Genomic DNA, 7,159 nt, shown 5'->3' with positions numbered 1-7,159 from the left:
CGCAAGTTTGAAAAATCCTACCAAGTGGTGAGCAACCCTCTCACTTGGAGGCTTAGCTGCAGTCCAGTACTCGCCTAAGTTTGAAAAATCCTACCGAGTGGTGAGCAACCGTCTCATTCGAAGGCTTAGCTGCAGTTCAGTACTCGCCTAAGTTTGAAAAATCCTACCGAGTGGTGAGCAACCCTCTCACTCGGAAGCTTAGCTGCAGTCCAGTACTCACCTAAGTTTAAAAAAAATCCTACCAAGTGGTGAGCAACCCTCTCACTCAGGGGCTTAGCTGCAGTTCTGTACTCGCCTAAGTTTGAAACACATCCCTATCAGCAAGGACGACGAGGCGTAGGTCGACTGCAACCTTTTCTTCGGAGCTACGCCACAAATACAATGTGCGCTCCATCCTCATCTGCGAGGACAATGAGGTGCAGGTCGACTGCAACCTTCTATTCGGAGCTACGCCACAAATACAACATGTGCTCCATCCTCATCCGCAAGGATGATGAGGCGCAGGCCGACTGCAACCTTCTCTTCGGACCTGCACCATAAATACAACGTGCGCTCCATCCTAATCCATAAGGACAATGAGGTGCAGGTCGACAGCAACCTTCTCTTCGGAGCTATGCCACAAGTACAATGTGTGCTCCATCCTCATCTGCAAGGACGATGAAGTGCAGGTCGATTGGGACATCCTCCTCAGAACTGCACCTCAAGTACAAAGACTATTCCGAGTGAAGAACAAGTTCCACTCGAAGGCAAACACAAGCACATTCAGAAGATAAACCAAGTTCAGATAAATCCTAAAGTTACAGAATGAAGATAAAAGTACTCGGGCATCAGGCCCGAAGGAGTTTAACGGTTACAAAATCACTCGGCATTCCGAGGAAAATTTAAGGCGAGGTATAAAGTTTGTTCACTCCGCGGGAGGAGGGCTTGCAGGCTCAACGAACTCATCCAGATCAATTCTGTCAGCGATCCAAGTGGCAGCAGCAATGATGGTTTCCATGAAGGATTGGAAGTCATGCCTTTTGGTGTTGGCAACCTTGACCGCCACCAGCTTCTCTTCTCGGGCTTCTTTGAAGTGGACCCTAACCAGCGACAGAGCCACGTCAACACCACATCGGGCAAAAGACTTCTTCCATTCCTGCACTCGGCCAGGAACCTCATTAAGTCGAGTCATCAGGGACTCGAGGTCATTTTGAAGTGTTGCCCTTGGCCAGAGTGATGTATCAATGCCCGACACCGCCACCTTCAGGCGATCCAGATAGCTCGTAACACTGGCAACATGAGATTCCAGTCAGAGCACATTCATGGCAGCCTCATCGCCGATAGGAGAAAGAATGGGGTCCAAGCCTGTCTCAATCCGTCCCGTTTCTTCTTCAAAGTTTTGGCAAAATTCTGCAGATTCAAAGAATTAATGAGTTGACCGATTCACGGTGACTTGCAAATAGTAAATCTATCGGACAAACAAAAGCACCTTCGAGCATAAGGAAGAGCTTCTTGGCTAGTGCTTTCAGATAAGCTTCCAGGTTGTTTCTCCTACGAGACATGCTTTCCAGCTGCTCGTTCAGAGTCACTTTATCTTTCTTCAGACGATTCGCCTCTCGGTTGGACTCGGTAAGAGACGTCGTCAGCTTGGTGATTTCCTCCTCTAACGCACCGACCAAAGCCAGCTTTTTGTCAGCAAGTGCAGTCTTCTCCTGAGCATCCTTTTGTGCTGCTGCAAGATCGAGGTCTTTCTTCACCAGAGCCAGCCTCATTTTCTCTGCAAGATATACACTCGGGTCAGACAGAAGAACGAAGAGATAACTTGAGTCAAAATAAACAGTCTACAGGTCGTTACCTTCCGTACTAGCCACTTCATCTTTAGCCTTTTTCAAGTTCTGATGGGCCAGCTCCAAGTCGAGGTTGAGTTGTCTATATTTTTCCTCAAATTCAGCGAACTTGGAGATAAGCGCACAGGATTTCTACAATGAGCAAAAGACATGTCAATGCACAAGATCAAAGATCATTTACTTCCGAGTGAATAAAACTTTAAGACTACTGCAGAATCAAACATTCTGCAGTAGCCTCGAGGACTACACCCAGTGGGTGCACTTATCGTGCCCCCACTGATTTAGGTTCCACTCGACATGGTCCGCCTAGACCGAGTGGAAAAGAGAGAGAGAGAGAGAGAGAGACAGAGAGAGAGAGAGAGAGAGAGAGAGAAAGACATACTCAGACCCCAACTGACTGCCAGCAGTCGACTGCGGTCTCGGGGACTACACCCAGTGGGTGCACTTAGCGTGCCCCCACTGGTTCAGATTCCATTCGACATGGTCCGCCTAGACCGAGTGGAAAGAAAAAACAGCAAAGATGTCAAACACCCACTGGGTGCGCAGATGCGAAGTGTAGAATAATAAGAAATTGCACAGAGAAAGGTTTTCAGGTAGCATATCTGTCGGGGATATACCCCGCGGCGTAAACCGGCCGGAAGTATAACCCGACCGGACTAGGCGTTTCATTGGTAAACCGCCAGAGGATTGACGGTTTACGTGATTGGTGGTTTACATGTCTGGCGATTTACGTGTCTGGCGGTTCACTGGTATGACGATTCACGAGCCTGAAGACTCATTGGTGACCCGGCGCGTGTTCCAGATGGATGACAAGGCCCAAGGCCCGGCATGCCGGTTTATGTTAATGGTGGGACGGTTTAAGAGGAAAGGCATGAGGAACATTATCTTACAAGGAGCTAAGACCTGGACTTGTATCCGTTTTTGTATTAGAGATAGACTAGTCCTAATCCTAATAGGACTCTACATGTAACCCGCCCCTCCAACATATATGAGGAGGGGCAGGGCTCCCCAAAAGGGACAAGATTCACAAGTTCTACAAGTTGGACAAGTTAGGTTTAGACAATAGCTCTAGAGATAGAGCACTCTTGTAACCGTGATCATCATCATCAATATCAATGAAGCAGGATGTAGGCTTTTACCTCCACCTGAGGGGCCGAACCTGGGTAAAACATCGCATCTCTCATCCCGCTCAACCCCTCTCAAGCTACCACATAGATGCGTTGGCCTCGCGACTAAGTCCTGACACTAAGGACATCTGCCGTGACAATTCCACGACAGTTGGCGCCCACCGTGGGGCGCGCGCACGGTGGTGTTAAGTTCTTGAAGGGATATACTCTCAGGGATCGAGAAGCTCGCGATGTGCTGGATGAAAAAGAGCCGGCGCAGAAGGATATACGTCGTGTCCATGACCGGCAATCGAAACGACATACAAGAGTTGAGATAAAGGGAAATTTAGGGTTGCGTTTTTTGCGGTCGCTGCAAGAATCCTAGCAATCCGACGAAACCGGGAGTTTTTTTATCATGAAGTACTGAAGCACACCCGAACGAAACTACAAAAGAGTCATGCATGTACGTGACAGAGCACGTTTGCCAAAAGTGGTGGATTAGAAAAACATTTTTTGAAGGAAAAGCGAATCAATGGGACGAGTCTATGAGGAAAACTGTGATGTTAAATCATGTACGGATTGTCTTGGATATACGCGACTGGCGATTTACCAAGATCAGGCTAAGACTGTCAAAGTATCAATGTTGCTGCTCCAAACTGGATTCAATTCAGATATACCGCCGGGTCTCGCCTCAACGGCCTGTCAATACCGTTTCCAAGACCTCAAGTTTGGAAATTCGTCTACATCTTCTTGTTCACGTACAACTTCAAGTCCCGAGGCAATTAGCCAATGCTGTTGTAAGCTACATCCACGTAAAGAAAAATTAGAGAAACGATACGATCTGCCAGGTTGAAATACTACTAGTATACACGTACTACTTGAGTACGCCATCACACAAAAAACACATGGATCCATTGAACCGGCTATGACTCGGAAGCAGAGGTCTCCGCAGACTCAGCCCCGCCTCTGGTTGCGCCATCTCTGGGCCGCGTAGAGCCGGCCTCGCTCCGCCGAGAGTCGCCGCCGGGTGCCACGACCCGCCTACTTCTGCCGCAAGTCGCCACAACCTTGGACCGCCGGCCTCAAGTCGCCGTCTCCTCGAGTCCGGCCTCGCCTGATAAACCGAAGACCTCCGCGGTCTCCTCGAGTCTCTGCGGCCGGCTCCTCCCCGTCGGCTCAGGCCTCCGGTAAAAAGACCTGCGCCAGCTAGTAGGTGCTAAACCGACCGCCCTGTGTATTAACACATATTATTTTCATCAGAGAACAACTACTTTGGTCTGTGTATTTTTTATGTGTGCAGGACAAAGATTCATTATAAAGGTGGTGCTATACTATGCCTATGGAGTGTATGTTAGCATCATCACGCACCGGCGTCTGCACCCGCTTATTGATGGAACAGGTGTGCGTAAGTCGCCACCCGTGCAGCTTAATCTACATCAACCCGCCGGAGCCGCGTTGAGCCGCCCTTGCCGCTTTGAGTCGCCGGGGTTATATTAAGTCGCCTGTCTGCCTGAGCCGCTGGAACTATATTGAGTCGTTGTTCTGTCTGAGCTACCTTTGTCGCGATAAACGGGTCATCCATCGTCCAAACAAATCAGGTGATATCCATCCAAGTTTGTTTTATTAACACATGTTGTTTTTGCCACAGAACAAGTTTGTCTTTGCCTTGGTCTGCAATATTGTTTATGCAGGGCAATTATTTATGATATATTATACCGTGGAGATGGAGGCATGCCAACATCTTTAGGCATAGGCGGTCGTCGTTACTCAACGGACTCCCGCACCGGCTTACAAAGCCGTGGCCGTCTCTTGCGACCGCGCCGGCTTACAACGCCGTGGCCGTCTCTTGTGACCGCGCCGGCTTACAATGCCGTGGCCGTCTCTCGCGACTACGCCTGCTTACAACAAGGAGGACAACTTGCCCGTCCGCACCGGCTTACAACGCCACGGCCAGTTCATCTGTCTGTGCCGCCTCAGATGTTGCGGTCGTCTATACCGTCCGTCTCCCGCGGCCTGGTCTACATCAACACACCGGGCCGCACCTGTCTGCATGAGCTGTTCATTGAGTATGAGCAAGTCACTACTTGGGAAGCCCGGTTTCTCTTCCAACAAATTGGAGGCAAATTATCATATATTATCAGCCGCCGTCTGCACTGGATGGTTCAATGGGCAGGCGCACAAGTCGCCGCCACTATAGTTTGGTTAACTTCAAACAACCAGTTGGAAGGAGCCATTGGCCGAGTTGCCGACACGGCTCATACGGGATCATTTATAACCCGCCGCAGTCACCTCAACCTTCTGTGGGTTCACATTGTGCTATCAACACCAATGATATGACTTAGCAAATGTTGCCGATTTTCAGTGAAGTCAAGAACCCCAATACGTTGGAGGGAAAGATAACCCGGTCCCGGATTCACATCATGCTGTCAGAAGATTTCCGGATTAGAAAGTATATGACAGTTACAAAATCCCGGCTCAATGAAGAAGTTTCGGGTCATCAGAAAAGGATTTCGGTTTACAATCCGGTACAAGGGAAATTTGTTCTCCGACAAAGCTCTAAAGCTCTCAAATCTGGTTTAAGAATTTCCAATTCAAAAAGGAATTAACTTCTCACAAGTTCGAGTTTAAAGGTCGTTAGAAAATTTCTGGCTAAAAATGAAGATTCCAGTTTAAAATCCGGTTCAAAGGAAAGATGTCCCCCACAAAGCTTTGAAGCTCTCAATATCCGGTTCAAGATCCCGGTTCAAGAAGAATTTATCTCTTGCAAAAAGTTAAAAATTGCCGAAGAGGACCTGCTGCCACGATGCGCGGTTCAAACATGGGTATCCCGCCTTACTGGCCCGACATATTATTGATCATATGGGGGCGTCTGCTTCATAAGGCGGGGTCTCTGTTCTTTTACATCATGCGTGGTTACACGGAGTTGTTCTGTCTTAAAGCGGCCTCCGGTTTACCCCTTGAAAATTTTATAAACATCACTTGGGGCTTGGTCGTGTCCGAACCAATGCAACACCTTTTGATAGGCGAAAGCCACCGGATCACTTGGGGACATGGTCAAGTCTGAACCAGTCATGCCTCTTGATCGGCCTAAGGCCATAGAATCACTTGGGGGCTTGGTCGAACCCGAACCATTGCCACGCCTCTTGATTGGCATAATGCCACGGTTTCATTTGGGGACCTGGCTGACTTGAACCATAGCTACACCATTGGGGAGCTTGGTCGTGTCCGACCATGGTAACACCATATGATCGGCTCAATAAGCCTCTTTTTGCAAATGGTTTTATCATTGCCTTTGCTTCAATATTTTCCTTGATAACTGTTTATTTTATTTTTGTTGCGTTTTTAAACTGACAATTCTTAAACCGGTTTGACTGTCAAATTACAAATTCACGGAACACGGTCAAATCTTAATCCGGAGGCTATCTACCCGGTTTGATTTTCTGTTACCATCCTATTATGGAGTAAACTGGTGTTTATCAACCCGGCTCGGCTTTCAACTACAAGTTGTCAGTACACGATCAAGTTATGGTCTGGTTTGACTACGAGTCGCCAGTATTATATGTGGTTAAACCGGCGGTTATCACAACCCGGCACGGTTTTATCATAAACCGGCACAATATGGAAGGAGTTATCAGTACTCAAGATTTGGGTTATCACCCTTACTACAAAAAGTTGGTAAAACCAACAATGTGATTCAATGTCACAGCTATGATATATTTCATATTTGATTATTCTTAAGTGCAGCCTTGGTTATAAACCCGGGTTATATGTTGGGCATTATGACCCGTCCGGCGGTAAACCACCAAGACACTTTAAACTTGTTGTATGCAGAAACAGGTTTGTTAAACCGGCCTGGCTTTGGACTATAAGTCGCTAGTATATATATATATATATATATATATATATATATATATATATATATATATATATATATATATATATATATTTGGATTGCGCCATTGGAATCATGCGCTTATAAATCATTGGGTTATATTATTCAAATAGCCAAGTTTGGCTGAATTTTCATTATGATATTGAATGAATAAGGTTTTCACCGGATTATGTTATCTTGAACAGCCAACATGGCTGGATTTTTATGGTTATTAATAACCGCTATTATTGAGGTTTTCAAAGTTGCCTTAGCGCAATGGCTATCATATTATCAATAGATATGATTTATTCTACAATTGCAGGAATAGTCCCGAGTCGCTGCAGGCTTACAACCCG

The sequence above is a fragment of the Triticum aestivum genome, chromosome 5A (genome assembly GCF_018294505.1).
Source record: "Triticum aestivum cultivar Chinese Spring chromosome 5A, IWGSC CS RefSeq v2.1, whole genome shotgun sequence".
NCBI classification, from domain to species: Eukaryota; Viridiplantae; Streptophyta; class Magnoliopsida; order Poales; family Poaceae; genus Triticum; species Triticum aestivum.
This window is presented reverse-complemented; position numbering follows the sequence as displayed.